The following is a 22,392-nucleotide window of genomic DNA, read 5'->3' as shown; positions in this document are numbered from 1 at the left end:
CTTTTAGTAGAGACGGGGTTTTACTATGTTAGCCAGGATGGTCTCCATTTACTGACCTCGTGATCCACCCTCCTCGGCCTCGCAAAGTGCTGGGATTATAGGCATGAGCCACCACGCCTGGCAATTTTTGTATTTTTAGTAGACATGGAGTTTCACCATGCCGGCCAGGCTGGCCTCAGACTCCTGAACCTCAGGTGATCCACCCACCTCGGCCTCCCAGAGTGCTGGTATTACAGGTGTGAGCCACCGTGCCTGGCCACAACTCTTAGTTTCTTAGTTGCCCACCAGGGAACCAAAGGAGCACATATACACAAACACACACAGTCTCCCAAAGACAAACATAAATTCTCAGACAACACAGTCTAAGCCCAAATAGAGTAAGTAAATGTTTTCCAAATACCCGCTATAATTTGCACAGTTTCTGCTCTCCAATGAATATACAATTTCACATTTCTATATAAGGCAATATTCATTGCTTTTAAAAATCTGCCTTCCCCTTTCCCCTTTCCAATTGTGTCCTCTCAAGCCTGAAATATGAAAGAGGTCTGTGACTGAGCTGCTGTGCCTATAACAACTGCTCTCAGCTACACAAAGACCCAGCCAGAGCTCTGAAATGAATTTTGTGTGTGTGTGTGTGTGTGTGTGTGTGTGTAATTACTTTGGGGTATTCTTCCTACATCTATTATATTTCCTGCTTTGAAAAAAAAAAGTCTTGTGACCCAAAGCTGATTCAAAGTATCCATTATTCAGAGTAAATAGAGAGTCAAAGTCATCAAATTCCACATGGGGTCCTCTGCACTCTTGTGAATTCAGAGGGAGAGGTTCCCTAAAATCTACAATAGAGATAATAATAGTGCTTACCTCACGGGGTTGTTGGGAGGTTTCAGTGACTCATATATAATGCAAGTGTATGCACAGAATCTATAAGTAAAATGCTAAGCATGGTACCCGGTAAGTGCTTTATAGGTTTTAAAAAATTATTATTATGTATATCATAGCTATGGTTTCTACATGGGATTTCAATTTTTAAAAATGCCACTGCTCACTTTGGGAGGCCGAGGTTGGAGGATTGCTTGAGGTCAGGAGTTTGGGATCAGACTGGGCAACATTGCAAAATGCTGTCTCTACAAAAATTTTTAAAATTAGTCAGGCATGGGCATGGGGGCATGTGCTGGTAGTCCCAGCTACTCAGGAGGCGAGGTGGGAGAATTACTTGAGTCCAGGAGTTTGAGGCTGCAGTGAGACGTAACTGCACCAGTGCACTCCAACCTGGGTGACAGAGCAAGACCCTGTCTCAAAATAATAATAACAATAATAATAAATAGTAAAATGCCATTGTTTAAAAATTGTTTGAAAATCTCAGCTCTGGATCAAACTTCAAAGTACAGGCTTTTGACTCCAAGTCTCACATAAAAAAAAAAGTACAGGCTGAAGGAAAGTCCCAATTGTTGTCGAAGAAAGACCTTTGTACCTTCAAGGAGCCCATGCTTAAAGAAAACACACTGTCTTTCATCGTGTAAATCAGCCATGAGTTTTGAAAACCATCATCTCAAACATTTATTTTTGTTTCTTTTTTTTCTTTCTTTTTTTTTTAGAGACAGGATCTCGCTATGTTGCCCAGGCTGGAGTGCAGTGGCTATTCACAGACATGATCCGCCTACTGATCAGCACAGGAGTTTTGACCTGCTCTGTTTCCGACCTGGGCTGGTTCACCCCTTCTTAGGCAACCTGGTGGTCCCCCGCTCCCGGGAGGTACCATACTGATGCCGAACTTAGTGCGGACACCCAATCTACAGCCCAGAACTCCTGGACTCAAGCGATCCTCCAGCCTCAGTGTCTCGAGTAGCTGGGACTACAGGCACACACCACTGCACCCGGCTCAAACATTTATTTTTTTTAAGTTTATTTTTATTTATTTATTTTTTATAAATAATTTCTGGGGTACATGTGCAGATCATGCAAGTTTGTTACATAGGTATACACATGCCATGGTGGTGGTTTGCTGCATCCATTGTTTGAGATGATGGAACATGCTAATTACCCTTAACTGATCACTATACATTGTACATATCGAAATATGTACCCCATGAATATGTGGAATTATTTGTTAATAAAAATAAAATATTGAAAGGAAAAAAAAATAATCAGTAACAGGCCAGGTGCAGTGGCTTATGCCTGTAATCCCAACACTCTGGGAGGCTGAGGCCAGAGGTTTGCTTGAGCCCAGGAGTTCAAAACCAGCCTGGGCAAAATAGTGAAACTCCATCTCTACAAAAAATTAGCCAGGCTTAGTGGTGCATGCCTATAGTCCCAGCTACTCACTCAGGAGGCTGAGGCAGGAGGATCACTTGAGCCTGGGAGGTTGAGGCTGCAGTGAGCTATGATCTCACCACTACGATCCAATCTAGACAACAGAGCAAGACCCTGTCTTCAGTATAAAACAAAACAAAACAAAATAAACAAAGAAAAAACCAAAGAATCAGAAACATTTGTGGCGGAGCACTTTTGATGTGCTGCATGCATTGAAGGTTTATTCTCTAAAACATCCCCATAAGGTAGGCTGCAGTATCATCAATGCCATTTTACAGATGGGGAACTTGAAGTCAGCTAGCCAAAGAGTAAACATGTTGGCTCACAGATTGGGAAATCCAGGGTAAGGCTGTCTTCCAGTGTGGCTGGGCAGGTGTAGTGTGAGCCAGTAGATCAAATCTTGTGATTATTTCTCGCCTCCTCTTTCCCAGGTCAGCCAAGCTTCTTTCCTTATCATCTCAAGATGTCTGTCAGGAACTTACAGACTCCATGCATGTTCCTCATTCACATCCAAGGACGTCAAAACTTCCCGTCTAGTGGATCTTTTGGAAAATTAGGAAGGCTGATTTTTAATTATTTTATTTTATTTTATTTTTTAGAGATGGAGTTTCACTCTTGTTGCCCAGGCTGGAATGCAATGGCACTATCTTGGCTCACTGCAACCTCTGCCTCCTGGGTTCAAGCGATTCTCCTGCCTCAGCCTCCTGAGTAGCTGGGATTACAGACATGTGCCACCATGCCTAGCTAATTTTATATTTTTAGTAGAGACGGGGTTTCTCCCTGTTGGTCAGGCTGGTCTCGAACTCCGGACCTCAATGATCTGCCCGCCTTGGCTTCCCAAAGTGCTGGGATTTCAGGCATGCGCCACCCCACCCAGCTGAAAGCTGCTTTTTTAAAAGGCTTCAGCCAACTTCTCATTGTCTCACTGGCCTGATTCAGAAATCATTGTGGCCCAGGGAAAGAGGAGAAGGCTGGCTTTTCCTAATGCCTTAAGCCTGAGGCTGAGTATGGAATAAATCACTCCAAAATTGCACTGCAAAAATAAGGGAGGAAACTCCTTTGGAAAGTTCAGAGTTGTTGCAGATTTGTATCCCAGGAGCTGATCCTGAGAAGAGCATTTGTGTGCAGGTTTATTAGGGGGTGTCCTTGTGACCTGCACCTGTGGAAGGGAAGGGCAGGTAGCAAGGGGGGGTGCAGGGAGAAGCTGGGCTGTGAGTAGAGTAAGGGCTGCAGCCAGCCAGGTGATCCTTCAGACATGCCTGCATTGGAGCAAGGTGGACGGGAGTGAGGGGGCCAGGCCTTTTTCTCCTCCCCTCCACAAACCAGGTATTGTCTGTGGGATGCCCAGGAAGGAAGCAAGGCCTGGAGTGGGGTGGCTCTTTTTTTTTCTTTTTTTTTTTGAGACAGTCTCACACTGTCACCCAGGCTGGAGTGCAATGGTGTGATCTCAGCTCACTGCAACCTCCGTTTCCCTGGTTCATGTGATTCTCCTGCCTCAGCCTCCTGAGTAGCTGGGATTACAGGCGCACGCCACCACACCTGGCTAAATTTTTTGTATTTTTAGTAGAGACAGGGTTTCACTATGTTGGCCAGACTAGTCTTGAACTCCTGACCTCGTGATCTGCCCGCCTCAGCCTCCCAATGTGCTGGGATTTCAGGCATGAGCCACTGTGCCCGTCCAGGGGTGGTTCTTTTTAGGAGGGGCAGTTCCTGGAGAGGCACTCAGCTGTCAGCTGACAGCACTTCCAGCAGCCGAGAGAAGAAATCCTTCCAGCCCCGAGGAGGAATCTGGGCAGCACATCCCGGGAATCTGAAAGCAGTCGTGGAAAAGGAAATAAGTCACTGAGAGGCCAATCCAGGATCTCAACTCAGTCGTTTCAACGGCCACTGCTCCAGCCCTCACCTCATCGATTCCTGTTCAATGTGTGCTGATTTCTACACACTGACCGCTGTGGGCATTTCTGGAAAGAATCCCAGATCAGAGTTTCTAAGTGTCAGCTGCCTGTCCATGCGCATAGTGTGAAAAACTAAGAGGGATGAAGGCGAGGAGGACAGCAGTGGTGATACACCTCATTGAGTGGTTAAGGAGACAAGATGTCTGGCCAGACTCTCACCAGAGAACTGTCCAGTCTGAACAAATGAGGAACGTGAAGAAATTGGAAAGGTTACAAGGAAGTCACTGCGATGATGAATGTTTTCCTGAACCAGCTTGGTCAGGAAAGAGCAAAGGCTGCAAATCAGGGCTGACCTTGGTGATCTCTCAAGGTCTGTCTTTTACATTGGGATGCAGAATTCAGCATGCACCCACGTACAATTTACACACACAGGCTCCTTCTGGGAAATGTGCCAAATTATTTCATTCCTAACAAAGCTCATGCAGTTAGCCATTTTATTTCAGCCTTTTTGTGGGTTCAGATAGTGAAATTAAAAACACATGTGGCCTGGTGTGGTGGCTCACACCTATAATCTCAGCACTTTGGGAGGCTGAGGCAGGAGGACTGCTTGAGCTCAGGAGTTTGAGACCAGCCTAGGCAACATTGTGAGACTTTGTCTCTGCAAAAATTATTTTAGGTGAGGCACAGTGGCTTACACCTATAATCCCAGCACTCTGGGAGGCTAAGGTGGGTAGATCACTTGAGGCCAGGAGTTTGAGACCAGCCAGACTAACATGGCAAAATCCCATCTCTATAAAAAATATAAAAAAATTAGCCAGGTATGGTGGCACACACCCGGAGTCCCAGTTACTTGGGAGGCTGAGGCACAAAGAATCATTTGAACCCGGGAGGTGGAGGTTGCAGTGAGTTGAGATGTACCACTGCTCTCCAGCCTGGGCAACAAAACAAGACTCTGTCTCAAAAAAAATTATTCAAAAATTATCCAGGAGTGGTGGTGCACACCTGTGGTCCCAGTTACTTGGGAGACTGAGGCAGGAGGATCACTTGAGCCCAGGAGGTAGAGGCTGCAGTGAGCTGTGATCATGCCACTGCACTCCAGCCTGGGAGATAGAGTGCAACCCTGTCTGAAAAATGTACAAATAAATATTTTTAAAACATGACAAAATTACGAAATACAAATAGAAACACATGTATTGGGGTCAAGCACAGGGACTCATGCCTTTAATCTCAGCATTTTGGGAGTACAAAATGGAAGGATCACTTGAGCCAGAGGAGTTTGGGACCAGCCTGGGCAACGGAGTGAGATCCTGTCTCTACACAAAATAAAAATTAGGATTCTGAGGTGAGAGGATCGCTTGAGCCCAGGAGTTCAAGACCAGCCTAGGCTACATAGAGAAACCCTGTCTGTATTGATAAAAAAAAAAAAAAAAAAAATTAAGAAAAACACAAACACACGTATTGGAAGGAAATACCCTGGCAGCTTCAAAACACCTGACAAGAGGGGGAAACCCTGATCCAGCTTCAGAGCGTCAGCCATGGAAGCTGCATTCAATAAATGACTGAATCACGTCTGGTTCCCATGGCAACAGCCCTGAAGCAGCTTCACTGAACAAGACTGTGATCAACTGCCAGCATAGAAATATCAACCCTTCCTTTTCTCTGTTTTTCAGCATTTCTCTCACTGATACATGCTGTGTTGCAAAGCAGGCCTTGGAATGCTGCCCATATCTCCCTCCTAGATTCACCAAATTTCCACGGCGAAGCCCCCTCTGCACTGCATTTTTAGTGTAGAACATTGCTGGGATTGGTGGGGGGAGGGGGGCATTGCATACATTCTAAAGGACAAGGAAAGTAATTTCAAATAGTTCCTTACACACCCATGTCCCTCACTCACTAACAGCCCTGGTTTTTCTCTCACGCAGTAATGCTTCTTTCTGTTGGACTCAAATCAGCATATTTGTGTTCCACAGTAAGACAGATTTCCTAAGTAACAGAGAAGCTATTTTTAGAGGACCTCGAAATGGGGGAACATCTCAGAAACAACCTAAACTTAGATCCAACTTGTGGTATAGTGTGCCTCACAGGGACATAGACTGCGCGTGCACAAACATTTCCTGCAGCCTGTTATAAACTCCCTCAGATGCCCTCAAAGCTGCACTGGGATGTGGCCCAGAGCTTCCCCCAGAGCTGCCAGAGATCCTTGCCCTTCTTCCCCTTTAAGATCAGCACACTGTCAGGCTGGCCACGGTTGCTCACACCTGTAATCATAGCACTTTGGGAGGCCAAGGCAGTTAGGAGTTTGAGACCAGCCTGACCAACATGGTGAAACCCCATCTCTACTAAAAATACAAAAAAATTAGCCAGGCGTGGTGGCGCATGCCTGTGATCCCAACTACTCAGGAGGCTGAAGCAGAAGAATAGCTTGAACCCGGGAGGCAGAAGTTGCAGTGAGCCAAGATCGTGCCACTGCACTGCAGCCTGGGTGGCAAAGTGGGACTCTGTCTCAAAAACAAACAAAAAAAAGTACACATAACCAGCCCTGGTGGGGTCACCTGAGGCTCCTGGAGGAAGCATTCTTTCCATTGAGACCTCAGGGATGAGAGCAGCCAGGAGGCACAAACTGAGGGTGGAGGGATGAGGTGTGAGGTATTGGTTGGATAAGTGTTCCAGGCAGACAAAACAACGTGGGCACATGCCTGAAGGGGAAAGTACTCTCCTTGGGACTGGAAGAAGCTCAGTGGGATTGCATTAGAGCCTGGCAGGAGAGGAGGCAGAGCACTGGAATCGGAGGTCGAGAGGCAGTGGTAAAAAGTCTAGACATTTCTTTTAAGAGCAATGGGGGCCGGGCACGGTGGCTCACGCCTGTAATCCTAGCACTTTGGGAGGCCGAGGTGGGTGGATCACCTGAGGTCAGGAGTTCAAGACCAGCCTGGCCATCATGGCAAAACCCCATCTTTAAAAAAAAAAGAGCAATGGGAAGCCAATGAGCAAGGGATTTACTTGACTGTATTCATGCTTTAGGAAAGTTACAATTAAGATTTTATCATCCCAAGATAGTCCTAACTTTAGGAAGTCTTCTTTGGACAGGGTGTGGTGGCTCATGCCTGTAATCCCAGCACTTTGGGAGTCAGAGGCAGGCAGATCACTTGAGGCCACAAGTTTGAGACCAGCCTGGCCAACATGGTGAAACCCTGTCTCTACTAAAAATACAAAAGTTTGCCAGGCGTGGTGGTGGGTGCCTGTAATCCAGCTACTCAGGAGGCTGACACATGAGAATTGCTTAAACCCAGAGGCAGAGGTTGCTGTGAGCAGAGGTTGCAGTGAGCTGAGATTGCACCACTGCACTTCAGCCTGGGTGACAGAGCAAGACTCTGTCTCAAAAAAAAAAAAAAAAAAAAAAGAGTCTTACTTGAAGATTTCTCAAAGAACTACCATTTGACCCAGCAATCCCACTTCTGCATATATTCCCAAAGGGAAAGAAATCATTATATAATAGATACTTACACTCGTAGGTTTATTGCAGCACTATTTATTCACAATAGCAAAGATATGGAATCAACCTAAGTATCCATCCATGGATGATTGAATAAAGAAGATGTAGTGTACACACACACACACCATGGAATACTACTCGGTCATAAAAAAAGAATAAAATTGTATCATTTGCAGCAACATGAATGGAATGGGAGGCTACTATCCTAAGAGAAATAGCTCAGAAACAGAAAGTCAAATACTGCATGTTCTCACTTATAAGTGGAAACTAAACAATGAATACACATGGACATTCAGAGTGAAATAATAGACACTGCAGACTCCAAAAGGTGGGAGAGTGAGAGGGGAATGAGGGTTGAAAAATTATCTGTTATAGGCTGAGTGCAGTGGCTCACACCTGTAATTCCAGAACTTTGAGTGGCCAAGGTGGGAGGATTACTTGAGCCCAGGAGTTTTGAGACCAGCCTGGACAACACAACGAGACCCTGTCTCTACAAAAATAAGAGTAAAAATTAGCTGGGCATGGTGGCATACACCTGTATTCCTAGCTACTTGAGAGGCTAAGCCAGGAGTTCCAGGCTATAGCTATGATTGCACCACTGTACTTCAGCCTGGGAGACAGAGCAAGACTCTGTCTCTTAAAACAAAAAATGACCCTCCAGGCGTAGGCTTATGCCTGTAGTAATAATTTAAAAATCACCTATTGGGTACAATGTTCACTATTCGGGTGATGGATATATTCAAACTCAGGCTTTACCACTACATAGTATGTACACGTAAGAAATCTACACTTGTGCCCCCTAAATCCATACAAATAAAAAAATGGCCTGCGTGGTGGCTCATGCCTGTAATCCCAGCACTTTGGGAGGCCAAGGCGGGTGGATCATAAGATCAGGAGTTTGGGATTAGCCTGGTCAACATGATGAAACCTTGTCTCTACTAAAAATACAAAATTAGCCAGGTGTGGTGGCAGGCACCTATAATCCCAGCTACTCCGGAGACTGAGGCGGGAGAATTGCTTGAACCCAGGAGACAGAGGTTGTCGTGAGCCAAGGTTGAGCCACTGCATTCCAGCCTGAATGACAGAGCAAGACTCTGTCTCAGTAAATAAATAAATAAAGCCTGGAAAACAAAGTGAGACCCCATCTCTATAAAAATTTTTTTTAAATATTAGCCTGGCATGGTCACGTGTACTTGCAGTCCCAGCCACTCAGAAGACTAAAGCAGGAGAATGGCTTGAGCCCAGGAGTTTGAGGCTACAGTGAGCTATGATCCTGCCACTGCACTCCAGTCTGGGCGACAGAGCAAGATTCTGCCTCTTAACTAACTAACTAACGAACTAATCAAGCCTCCTTTGAGTACTCCAGACCTCCTTGCTCTGAGCAGTAGTTTCCACACCTTTCTTACTGGTTGCTACTGTTTCATGATAAGGTTAAGTGAGGTCATAAGGGTGGAGGCATAGGACTGGTGGCCCTATAGGAAGAGGAAATGAGAGAGATTGCTGTCTCTCCACATGCGTGCACTGAGGAAAGGCCATGTGGGCTTGCAGCGAGAAGGCAGCCATCTGCAAGTCGGGAAGAGGGCCCTCACCATACCCTGACCTTGCTGTTATCCTGATCTTAGGCATTCAGCCTCCAGAACTGTGAGAAAATACATTTCTGTTGGTTAAGTCACCCAGTCTATGATATTTTGCTATGACAGCCAAAGTAGGCTAAGACACTCTTCTAAGTCTCTCTCTGTCCAGATAATCTTTGGCTGGGACAAACTTTAGACACTTCAAAAGCTTGTAATCCATTGACCTTGACTGATCATTAAAAATCTTCAACATTCACACCTGTAATCCCAGCACTTTGGGAGGCCAAGGTGGGCAGATCACGAGGTCAGGAGTTCGAGATCAGCCTGACCAACATGGTGAAACTCCGTCTCTACTAAAAATATAAACATTGTGCCTGTAATCCCAGCTACGCAGGAGGCTGAGGCAGGAGAACTGCTTGAACCTGAGAGGCAGAGTTTGCAGTGAGCCAAGATCACACCACTGCACTCTAGCCTGGGCAACAGAGTGAGACACTGTCTCCAAAATAAAATAAAATAATAAAATCTTCAACATTATAGTCCCATTATAGTAAGTCACATTTCATATTTATAGATGCAGGTGATTTTCTCCCCTATCATGAGGCCAAGCTATGGTGTGAGGATATGGTTCTCCCGCAGCAGTGAATATGTCTAGTAATAGTCTGATGTTAATGTAACTATTAATCTCCCTAGTTCACCTAAAAAGACACACCTTGTGGTTTTTTCCTATCTGAAAACTTCCAATCATTACGTCAACATGCAATTGCTGACTTCCAAGTTTGAATGAGCTGCACACGGTCTTTAGGGCATGTGTTTATAAGAAGAAGGTCTATGTTTACATTGCTGCAATACAATGTTATCTTCTACTGGCTGCCTTCATAGGCAAGGCAACTGTTCAAAACAAATTGCTTGGTAGCCTGTAATTCCATCTACTCAGGAGGCTGAGGTATGAGAACTGTTTGATCCCGGGAGGTGGAGGTTGTAATGAACCGAGATTATGCCACTGCACTCTAGCCTGAGAAACAAGAGTGAAACTCCGTCTCAAAAAAACAAAAGCAAAAACAAACAAACAAACAAAAACCCAAATTGCTTGGCAAATGATGTTTTTTGCAATTTTGGACATGATGCTTACGTTGACTTTCAATTTTCGACCTGACAGACTATTGAAGTATTTTTCTTTGCAAAGTGTCTAAGCTCTACTAAGTGAGCCTTTTAAGAAAGCAGCCTAGGCTGGGCATGGTGGCTCACACCTGTAATCCCAGCACTTTGGGAGGCCAAGGCAGGAGGATCACTTGAGGCCTGGAATTCAAGACCAGTCTGGGCAACATAATGAGACCTAGTCTCTCTCTCTCTCTCTTTTTTGTAAGTTAATTTTTTTTTTTTCGAGACAGAGTTTTGCTCTTGTCACCCAGGCTGGAGTGCAGTGGTACAATCTCTGTTCACTACAACCCCTGCCTCCTGGGTTCAAGCAATTCTCCTTCCTCAGCCTCCTGAGTAGCTGGGACTACAGGCGCATACCACCACACCCAGCTCATTTTGGTATTTTTAGTAGAGACAGGATTTCACCGTGTTGGCCAGGATGATCTCGATCTGTTGATCTGGTGATCCAACTGCCTCGGACTTCCAAAGTGCTGGGATTACAGGCATGAACCACCGCGTCTAGCCAAGTTAATAAATTTTTTAATATAAAAATGAAGCAGGAGGAGAACAGCTTGAACCCGGGAGGCAGAGATTGCAGTGAGCTGAGATCATGCCATTGCACTCCAGCCTGGGCAAAAAGAGCAAAACTCCATCTCTAAAATAAAAAATAAAAAAATAAAGCAGGCTGAGTGTAGTGGCTCACAGTATAATATCAGGATTTGGGGAGGCTGAGGTGGGAGGATTGCTTGAGTCCAGGAAGTTGAAGCTGCAGTGAGCTATGATTACAATGTCTAATCATGATTACTCTAGCCTGGGTGTCAGAGCAAGATCCTATCTCAAAAACAAACTCACAAGAACACAAAACCAAACACCACATGTTCTCACTCATAGGAGGGTGTTGAACAAGGAGAACACATGGACACAGGGAGGGGAGCACTATACACGGGGGTCTGTTGTGAGGGAGTGGGGGGGGACAGCGGGGGGGGGAGTTGGGGAGGGATAGCATGGGGAGAAATGCCAGATATGGGTGAGGGGGAGGAAGGCAGCAAATCACACTGCCATGAATGCACCTATGCAACAACTTTGCATGTTTTTCACATGTACCCCAAAACCTAAAATGCAATTAAAAAAAAAAAAAAAACAAACTCACAAACAAAAACAAAAACAGAAACAAAGCAGAGTAAGAAGCCACCAGCCTTCTGGTAAGGTCTGAGGGGATATAGGAACCCTGTCATCGTCAATGATTTCTCTCACTATTTCAGTGCCCAAAACACCTTTACTTGCACTTCCTTTTGGCTATTACATCTTATATATAGTAGCCCTTTAGTAATATGATTTTATGCCATAGACATGAATCTGTATGAAGTTTTTCAGTGAGAATCAAACTCAAGAACTGTCACTATTCTCTCTTTTTTTTTTTTTTTTTTTGGAGATGAAATCTCGCTCTGTCACTCAAGCTGTCACCTCCGCCTTCCAGGTTCAAGCTATTTTCCTGCCTCAGTCTCCCAAGTAGCTGGGGTTTCGGGCACCTGCCACCACACCCAGCTTTTTCTTTCTTTCTTTCTTTCTTTTTTTTTTTTTTTAGACAGAGTCTAGCTCTGTCACCCAGGCTGGAGTGCAATGGCACAATTTCGGCTCACTGCAATCTCCGTCTCCCAGGTTCAAGCGATTCTCCTGCCTCAGCCTTCTGAGTAGCTGCGATTACAGGCATGCGCCACCACGCCCGGCTAATTTACATATTTTTAGTAGAGATGGGGTTTCACCATGTTGGTCAGGCTGCTCTCGAATTCCTGATCTTGTGATCCACCCGCCTCAGCCTCCCAAAGTGCTGGGATTACAGGCATGAGCCACTGCGTCCGGCCCTAATTTTTATTTTTTTATTTTTTTAAAATTTTTAGTAGAGATGGGGTTTCACCATGTTGACCAGGCTGGTCTTAAACTCCTGACCTCAGGTGATTCACCTACCTCGGACTCCCAAAATGCTGGGATTACAGGTATGAGCCACCACACCCGACTGGTCTTTCTTCTTATAAAGCAAGAATGAGAAAGTGGCCTTGTCAATGAAGGATTGCATGGACTGGTACCAAATGGTTTGGATCTGGGAAGTCAGCTGTAAAATGGGGTTGTCTGGGAATATCAGGAGCCTTACAGCTGGGGCAGTTGAGGACCTTCTAGTCCCTGGGCTGTTGCAGTTCCCCACTGGCCAAGTATCCCAGGCCAATGGGCACCAGAGCTTGGGTGCTGTCCTTTTACTGGAATCAGCCTACTGGGTGTCCAGCAGCTGTCGTGGCTATGGCAGATTGGTCCTTGATTTGATGAGAGGCTGAAGACCACGTGTGACCTTGTCTTGCTATCCTTGTCTTGTAGAACTCACCTTTTCACAATGAAGACTTTTTCTCAACTGATGTTGCATAATGCGAAATGTGTCCACCTTCTTGCAGGACCAATGGCAGACCTGAAGAGACCCATCTGGCACCACAGCCAATTTCCAACATGCAGCTGGGTGTGAGATAATCAGAAAAGCAGGGAGCATGGGTAGACATTTAATAGTCATTTGGGTCTGACCTCTACATTTTACTGATAATTCATTTGGAGGATCCATTGTCTCCCAAGATTTATTACCTGTTTCTCATTTTGAGGAACATTTAACAGCAAGAAGATTGGATCAGGGTTCTGAGTGAGCCCCAAAAACTTTGTCTCTAAGAGCTCTTAAGGTTTGAGAGACTTCTTTGCATTTTAAGTACATATTCCAAGGGCATTTTCCTTTGGCTTTTTGTGATCAGAGATTATTGTGGTCATGATGTACTTGTGCATTATTGCTGCATGAGCAAACCACTCATCTTATTTGCTGGTGTCTATGTGGGTCAGTCTTTGGGTTGGACTCAGCTGGGCGGTTCTTCTGATGCTCTCTCACCTGGGGTCATAGTGGTAGGGAGAGTAATGATCTAAAGATGTCAATTCTCTAATCCCTCATGTTAGACCTACGCATGCTACATTACATGGTAAAGGGGACTTTGCAAATGCAATTAAATTTATGAACCTTTGAGTAAGGAAATTATCCTGGACTGTCTAGGTAGGTCTAATGTAGTCACACAGGCCCTTAAAAGTAGAAAAGAGGCTTTGGGAGACTGAGATTGGCAGATCGCTTGAGCCCAGGAGTTCAAGACCAGCCTGGGCACCATGGCAAAATCTTGGCTCTAGGGGAGATTCAAAGCATGAAAGGAATTTACCCACCATTGTTGGCTTTGAATTAGAGGAAGGGGGCCATGAGCCAAGAGGCAGCCTCCAGAAGCAGGGAATAGCCTTCACTCACAGCAGCAAAGGGACCTCAGTTCTACAGCTGAAAGGGACTGAATTCTGCCAATAGCCTGAATGAGTAAAGAAACAGCTTCTCCTCATAGAGCCTCCAGAAAGGAGCGCAGCCATGCTGATACCTTGATTTTAGCCCAGTGAGACCTGTGTTGGATGTATAGAATTGTGAGATAATAAATTTGTGCTATTTTATTTTCTTTTATTTGGAGACAGAGTTTCACTCTTGTCACCCCGGCTGGAATGCAATGGCGTGATCTCGACTCACTGCAACCTCTGCCTCCCAGGTTCAAGCGATTCTCTTGCCTCAGCCCTTCGAGTATTATAGACATGCACCACCACATCCAGCTAATTTTTGTATTATTAGTAGAGACGGAGTTTCTCCATGTTGGCCAGGCTGGTCTCGAACTCCTGACCTCAAGTGATCCACCAGACTCGGTCTCCCAAAGTGCTGGGATTACAGGCATGAGCCATTGTTCCTAGCCAATTTGTGTTATTTTAAGTTGCAAAGTCTGTAAGAGCAGCAATAGGAAGCCAATACAGTCACTGGTGTTGTTGCAATCAGGCGTGACTGGGGCTGGCTGATTCTCATTACAGTTGGTGTAATCAGTGCCAGCTGTCACCTAGACGCTCTCTTCACCTGCTCTCTCTTACTCAAGGCAGATTGGTATGGGGGAAACTGCCCCCCATGATTCAATTATCTCCCACCCAGTTCCTTTCACAATCTGTGGGAATTATGGGAGCTGCAATTCAAGATGAGATTGGGTGGGGACACAGCCAAACCATATCATATACCCAGAAGTGGAATTGCTGGATCATAGGGTCATTCTATGTTTAATTTTTTGAGGGATCACCATACTGTTTTCCACAGTGACTGTACCATTTTACATTCCCAGCAACCATGCACAGGGGTTCCAGCATCTGTGTGTGTGTGTGTGTGTGTGTGTGAGTGTGTATGTATATGTAATGGAGTCTCCCTCTGTTACCAGGCTGGAGTGCAGTGGCACACTCTCAGCTCATTGCAACTTCTGCATCCCAGGTTCAAACGATTCTCCTGCCTCCGCCTCCTGAGTAGCTGGGACTACAGGTGCATGCCACCACGCCCAGCTAATTTTTGTATTTTTAGTGGAGATGGGGTTTCATCATGTTGGCCAGGCTGGTCTTCATCTCTTGGCCTTAAGATCTGCCTGCCTCGGCCTTCCAAAGTGCTGGGATTATAGCTGTGAGTGGCCGCGCCTGGCCAGGAGCTCCAGTTTTTTGACATCTTTCCCAATATTTGTTGCTGCTTTTTTGTTTTTGGTTTGTTTTTGGTTTCTTTTGTTTGTTTTGTTTTTGTTTGTTTTTTGTTGCTTTTGATTTTTTTTTGAGATGGAGTCTCACTCTGTAGCCCAGGCTGGAGTGCAGTGGTACTATTTCAGCTCACTGCAACCTCTGCCTCCCGGGTCCTGGTTCAAGCAATTCTCCTGCCTCAGCCTCCTGAGTATCTGGGATTACAGGAATGCGCCACCACATCCAGCTAATTTTTGTATTTTTAGTAGAGACAGGGTTTCACCATGTTGGCCAGGGTGGTCTTGAACTCCTGACCTCGTGATCCACCTGCCTCAGCCTCCCAAAGTGCTGGGATTATAGGCGTGAGCTGGGATTACACTGCACCTGGCTTTTTGTTTGATTTTTGTTGTTGTTGTTTATTTTTTGTTTTGATAATAGTTACCTTATTGGTGTCAGATGGTATCTCACTGTGGTTTTGAGTTGCATTTCCCTGGTGATGAGTGATGCTGAGCATCTTTTCGTGTGTTCGTTGGCCATTTTATGTCTTCTTTGGAGAAATGCCTACTTAAGTCCTTTGCCCATTTTTATTTGGGTTGTTTGTTTTGTAGGCTTCAATATTAACCCTTTATTACATATATACTTTCAAATATTTTCTCCCATTCTGTAGACTGCCTCTTCATTTGATAGTGTCCTCTGATGCACAGAAGTTTTAAATTTTAGCATAACCCAATTTATCTATTTTTATTTTTACTTTTGTTGCCTGTGCTTTTGGCCTCATATGTAAGAAATTATTGCCAAATCCAATGTCATAAAGCTTTCTTCCTAAATTTTCTTCTAAGAGTTTTATAGTTGGGAAAGTTTTAAGCAGAGAAGTGCTCTATCTACGGAATGTTCTCAGGACAGGGATGTGGGAGGCTGATTGTGTTAACAGCTCCAGTCTTCATCCCTCCTCTCATCTACACCCTTTGCTGTCACATTGCAGCTTCACCCAACAAGAGGCAACATGCACCTTCCTACCACTTAATTTTATTTCAGTCATGTACTTGGTAAGGACCTTCTACTCTGACTCTGGGCTTGACCATATGACTTACTTTGGCCCATATAATGAGGCAGAAGTGATGGCACAGCAGTTCCAAACCTAGGCTTCAGGGAGCCTTGCAGGTTTCCACTTGCTGTCTGGTGCCTCTGCCATCATCCCGAGAATCTGCCCAGGGGAGCCTGCTGGAGGATGAGAAACAGATGGAGCAGAGCTGAATAGCCTCAGTCAACTCAACCAGCTGACCCCCAGACACAGGCGTGAGCCATCAGCCGATCCCCAGTTAACCCCAGAGGCATTAGTATTGTAGGCCACTAAGGTTTTGTGACTGTTTCTTATGAAATGTACTCCATAATATCCAATACAGATATTCAGTGAGCATAATATGGTACTGGATAGTTGATACAAGGGGCAGAGCAGAAGCAGAGATCTCTCCCAACAGAGATGTGTTGGGAGGATATCACAATAATTCAGGTGAGAGATGATAGCTGTGAAGGTGATGGGAAGCCGTTGGATTCTGGATGTACTTGAATGTGTTGCTGATGGATTTGCTCTCACATTGGATATAGGGTATGGGGAAAAAATAACAGTCGGGGATCACTCCAGGGGTTTTGGCCTGAGCATCTGGAAGGATGAAATTGCTATTAGCTGTGATAGGAAGACTACAGGAGAAGCAGCTTTGGGGAGGCTATTAGGGACTCAGTTTGGATATTCACACATTCAGGGATTTTGGGAGAGTTGACACATATCCCCTGGACTTTGGGAGTGCTCATAAAGCCAGAGGCTGGCAGTGCTTCTTGAATGAAAAACTGTGAAAAGGGGAGGCCTGATGAAGCAGCCTGTTGTGGATAAGCAGGCACCAGAAGGAGAGGATGAGGCCTTTCCCTTAGCCTGAGGGCAGAAAGAGTGCATCAAGGGCCCCCGTCTCCTTAGGAAGGAGCATACAGCGGAGCAGGGGTGGATACCTAGGGTTGCCCAGGTGGTATCCAGCAAAGAGACACTTCCCCCAGAAAGAGGCTGGAGAACAGCGGCTGGCAGAAGCTGAGGGAAGCCCTGACCGCCTTTGCCTGAGGCGTGACCTCGGGAGTGAAAAGGGTCCACATAAAGTCATGTGGCATTCAAAATAATAGCATTCACCATCTCAGCGGAGTCCACCGCCTCTGTGGGGGCCTCCAGCTGCAGAGCCCAGCCCGAGGGAGTCCTCCCAGGAGGCCAGCCAAGGAGGAGGGTCAGAGTCTCTTCTCTGTATGAATGTGGACAGTGGAGAACTAGGCTGGGAAGGGCAGCTGGGTGAGGTGGGGAGCAGGGAGAATCCTGGAACATAGATTTCCAGCTCTCTGAGAGGAAGAGTCTTTTTTTCCTTTTTTTTTTTTGAGACAGTCTTGCCTGTCACTCAGGCTGGAGTGCAGAGGTTGCAGTTAGCTAAGATCGTGCCACTGCACTCTAGCCTGAGCAACAGAGTGAGACTCGGTCTCAAAAAACAAAAAACCAAGAAGTTGGTATGGATTTCAGAGCTGTATTGTTAAGGCACCAACAGCATCTACTATAGATATCACTGAGGGATGGGAAAGGGGATTCAAAGACTACAGTAGACACCGTGGCTCACGCCTGTAATCCCAGCACTTTGGAAGCTGAAGTGGGTGGATCATCTGAGATTGGGAGTTTGAGACCAGCCTGACCAACATAGAGAAACCCCGTTTCTACTAAAAATATAAAATTAGCCTGGCATGGTGGTGCATGCCTGTAATCCCAGCTACTCAGGAGGCTGAGGCAGGAGAATCGCTTGAACCTGGGAGGCGGAGGTTGCAGTGAGCCGAGATTGCACCATTGCACTCTAGCCTGGGCAACAAGAGTGAAACTCCATCTCAAAAAAAAAAAAAAAGAAAGAAAGAAAGTGTGTAGAAAATGTAGTTGGAGAAAATAGAGTTTTCTTTTTTTCCACATGCACTGGATTGAATGAAAATAGAGTTTTCAAAACCCCTCTGCCTTGTACTCCCTAATGAACTGACAATATACATGAATTAAACTGTGAGTGGCTTAATAGCTGGAGAGAAGCTACATCTATAGGCAGAATTGAACACACACGTATTGCAACAGAAGCGCTCAACACGCCACAGTGAAATTCACTCGCAGAAAATCTTTGAGGTAAGAAATTGAATTGTTCTTTTAAACCTACCACTTTTGCTGACTGGCATTAAAAATGTGAAAACAAGTGGTAATGGAACCATGAGTAATTATTTATCTTTCCTTCTGCATGGTTATAATGATATTTGAGAATTAAACAATGCTCCTAAAATTCATTCCTTTTCTGTTCACTTAAAAAAATGCCCCCATCTTCAACTTTAGTGACAGAAGTCGTGGATTTTTCTAACCACCTCAGAAACTCAGTATGATGCCCCTTTGAAAATAATGGAAAGTTTGTGCTCAGCTCCTTCAGTGTCTGCAGCAAGACAGCAAATGAGACCCATGAGACCCCTTTGCTCAGGCAAAGTTCCAGATGACGTTTAAATGCTCAGGTGGGGCCTGTGAAGGAGGGAGGGATGGCTGGAGCCCAGGGAACTTGACGATCTGTTTACAACCCAAGGGTGACCAGAGCTGTCTGTCTGTAGAGGGCCCTGGTTGGGAGCAGAGGCATCCCAGACAAACAGGGATCATGCTCTCTGGGAATCCCTGCCTCACCATGAAACAGAAGACAGAGATTCCATCAACTGCTTGGGTGTGTCTCCTGTACATTTCTCCAGCCCAGATGTTTTTTTTTTGGTTTGTTTGTTGTTTGTTTTTTTGAGACAAAGTCTTGCTCTGTCACCCAGGCTGGAGTGTAGTGGTGTAATCTCAAGTCACTGCAAACTCCACCTCCTGGATCCAAGTGATTCTCCCCCCTCAACCTCCTGAGTAGCTGAGATTACAAGTGTTCACCAGTTAATTTTTGTATTTTTAGTAGAGACGGGGTTTCAACATGTTGGTCAGCCTGATCTCAAACTCCTGACCGCAGGTGATCTGCCTGCCTTGCCTCTCAAAGTGCTGGGATTACAGGTATGAGTCACCACACCAGGTCCCAGATTAGTAAGAACCCAATGCTTTCCTTTGTGTGTAACAATTACCCCAGACACTTGAGTGTCTTAAAATAGTTCAGCAGACATTAAAAGTTACATCAGAAACTTTTTTTTAAGGGTGACCTTGGGCCAGCCACAGTGGCTCAAGCCTGTAATCCCAGCACTTTGGGAGCCAAGGTGGGTGGATGACCTGAGGTCAGGAGTTTGAGACCAGCCTGACCAACATGGTAAAACCCCATCTCTACGAAAAATACAAAATTAGCCATACATGGTGGTGGCCACCTGTAATCCCGCTACTCAGGAGGCTGAGGTGGGAGAATTGCTTGAACCCAGGAGGAGGAGGTTGCAGTGAGCCGAGATTGTGCCTGGGCAACAAGAGCGAAACTCCATCTCAAAAAATAAAATTAAATTAAATTAAAATTAAAAAGTGATCTTGTATTAATCTGTTCTCATGCTGCTATAAAGAACTTCCCTAGACTGAGTAATTTGTAAAAGAAAGAGGTTTAATTTACTCACAGTTCTGCATGGCTGGCGAGGCCTGAGGAAACTTAAAATCACAGCAGAAGGGAAAGCAAGCACATCTTACATGGCAGCAGGTGAGGTGGCGAACAGGGGTGGGGAGAGGAAGAGAGCACATGTAAGCACAGAACAAACTACTATTTATAAAACCATCAGCTCTCGTGAGAACTCACTCACTATCATGAAAATAGCATATAAACAATGTGGGGGAGCTGCCCCCATAACCCAGTCACCTCCTACCAGGTCTTCCCGTTAACACCTGGGGATTACGATTCAAGATGAAATTTGGGTGGGAGCACAAAGTCTAATCATATCAGATCTGTTTCCAGATATATATAATATTGAATTATATCTGTTCTTATTCTTAAAGTACTAGTAGGAAATACCCAAAATATTAATAACTTTTGTTTGTAACTGAGGGATAGGTTTATACTTGATTTTTAGTTTTACTTTTTATTTATCTGTAGTGCCTATATTGTCTACAATAAACATGTATTATATATTTATATTTTTTGTAAGAAACAAAGGTTTTTCTAAAAGTGGGGAGTGAGACTCAACCCCAGAATTTCCCACCAAAACACTATTGAATTTGTTTTCATGAGAATTAAACATTTCTTGAGTCAAAAGACACCAAAAATGAACTTAACAGCAGATGAACTGAGAAAAAATATTTACAATGTATAGAGCAGAAAAAGAGTTTTATTTTTCTAAAAAAATTTTATTTATTTTGAGACATAATAATATGTCACTTTGTCACCCAGGCTGCAGTGCAGTGGTGTGATCTTGGCTCACTGCAGCCTCGACCTTCTGGGCTCAAGTGATCCTCTCACCTCAGCCCCCACAAGTAGTGAGTACTACAAGTCAGCACACCACCACACCTGGCTAATTATTTGTATTTTTTGTAGAGACAGATTTTTGCTTTGTTGCCCAGGCTGGTCTCAAACTTCTGGGCTCAAGCAATCCACCCACCTCGAACCCCCCAAAGTGCTAGGATTACAGGCGTGAGCCACCATGCTTGGCCAGAAAAAGAATTTTAATCATTGTATATACATACATATATGTATATTTATGTGTGTGTGTATATATATATGGTCAATAGAAAAAGTAAGAAAAAGAAAAACAATCAATAGAAAATTGGGCAAAAGATAACAGCAATTTACAGAAGTTGAAGAAAAAAGTCCAATAAACATATGAAAATATTTTAATCTCATTAAAAATGAAGGAAATAGAGCTCAAAACCATTAATAAAATATTTTTTGCAAAAAAATTTTTTTTGCCTTTCACTTTAGAAAATACTTTAAAAATCAGTAGCAGCCAGAATTTGTGAGGATGGCTATTCTTGCTAATAGTACCAAGCATCTATGCGTACGTATACTGTTGGTGGAACTGAAAACCGGCGGATCCCTTTCTGAAAAGCACTTAGTGGTATATGTCAATACTTTAGGTATGCATGCCCTGTGACACAGTGGTTCCAATTTCAGGTATCTAGGCCAGAGAAATATTTGCCCATGTGCACAAAGAGGCATGTACAAGAAGAGGCATGAGTCATAAAACACTGGAAACGGCAAAAGTGTCTAGCACGGAAGAATGGTTATATAAACCATGATTCATCTATTCTATTAGAAAGCCACGCAACACTTAAAACGATTAGAAAGAGCTATACGTGATGACATGACAAGATAGAGCACTTCAGGGAACCACTGAGGGCCTGTCTGGAATCTAATCATGGTTCTGAAACTTGCTGTCTGTCAGACCTTGGAAAAGCCACTTAAAGCTCTTTAGGCTGGTTGTATGTAGTGGTTCATGCCTGTAATCCCAGCACTTTGGGAGGCTGAGGCGGGTGGATCACCTGAGGTCCGGAGCTAGAGACTAGCCTGACCAACATGGAGAAATCCGTCTCTACTAAAAATACAAAGTTAGCTGGGCGTGGTGGCACATGCCTGTAGCTACTCCAGAGGCTGAGGCAGGAGAATTTCTTGAACCCGGGAGGTGGAGGTTGCAGTAAGCCAAGATTGCACCTCGCAGTCCAGCCTGGGCAACAAGAGCAAAACTCCATCTCAAAAAAAAAAAAAAAAAGCTCTCTAGGCTTCCACTTCCCCAATTTGTAAAATGGGAAAAATAGTAGTATGTGTCTCCTAGGGCTTTTAATGAGAATTAAATGAGCCAATACATGCACAGCATTTATTTTTGAGTCAGCGGCTTGATATCTCATCTAGAGTAGAGCGCAGTGGTGTTATCACGGCTCATTGTAGCCTCGACCTCCCAGGCTCAAGCGATCCTTCTACCTCAGCGTCCTGGGACTGTAGCTGGGACTACAGGTATGCCACTGTTCTTGGCTAATTTTTAGTTTTTTGCAGAGATGAGGGTCTTGCGATATTGCCCAGGGTGGTCTTGAACTCTTGGGCTCAAGCGATCCCCCCGCCTCCGCCTCCCAAAGTGCTGAGATTACAGGTGTGAGCCACTGTGCCCGGCCATACACAACATTTTGAACTGTGTGTGTGTCTCATAGTAATTTATCAATAAATACAAACTTTTGCATATTAGAGAAACACAAGTTGTAGAACACCAAACATGATATCAAAGCCTTAATACTAAAGGTAATATATATGCATATGCCTACATATGCATGGAAAATGGCCCAGTAAAAAACATGTCTTATTAATAGCAGTGTTTATTTCTGGTGAAGGAAGGGACTTGGATAAGTAAGGCTGGGGTAGCAAAGTTGTCACATCAACGCTACACTTCATTATTATTTACTTTTTTACAGAAATAAATGTAACTTGTTTGCCACATGCAG

At 44.7% G+C, this 22,392-nt stretch overlaps 1 long non-coding RNA gene across 2 annotated transcripts in view; it reads right to left on the bottom strand.

Moving 5' to 3' along the window:
* Positions 1–1,894: 1,894 nt before the first annotated feature.
* LOC135276925 (uncharacterized) overlaps positions 1,895–22,392 on the bottom strand; it is a 41,322-nt gene continuing 20,824 nt past the window's right edge. Inside the window, exons 2-5 of one of the 2 annotated variants that reach the window (XR_010344471.1) lie at positions 19,593–19,657; positions 16,079–16,208; positions 12,784–12,908; positions 1,895–4,120 (exon numbers count right to left, since the gene is read on the bottom strand). This is a non-coding gene — a long non-coding RNA (uncharacterized LOC135276925). The remainder of the gene's footprint in view (positions 4,121–12,783; positions 12,909–16,078; positions 16,209–19,592; positions 19,658–22,392) is intronic. The other variant, XR_010344472.1, reaches the window with a different exon arrangement.

The sequence above is a fragment of the Aotus nancymaae genome, unplaced genomic scaffold, assembly GCF_030222135.1.
Source record: "Aotus nancymaae isolate 86718 unplaced genomic scaffold, 86718_ANA_hifiasm-v0.15.2.pri h1tg000029l, whole genome shotgun sequence".
NCBI lineage: Eukaryota > Metazoa > Chordata > Mammalia > Primates > Aotidae > Aotus > Aotus nancymaae.
The sequence above is the reverse complement of the archived record's forward strand: the minus strand, read 5'-3'. Positions and strand labels throughout refer to the sequence as shown.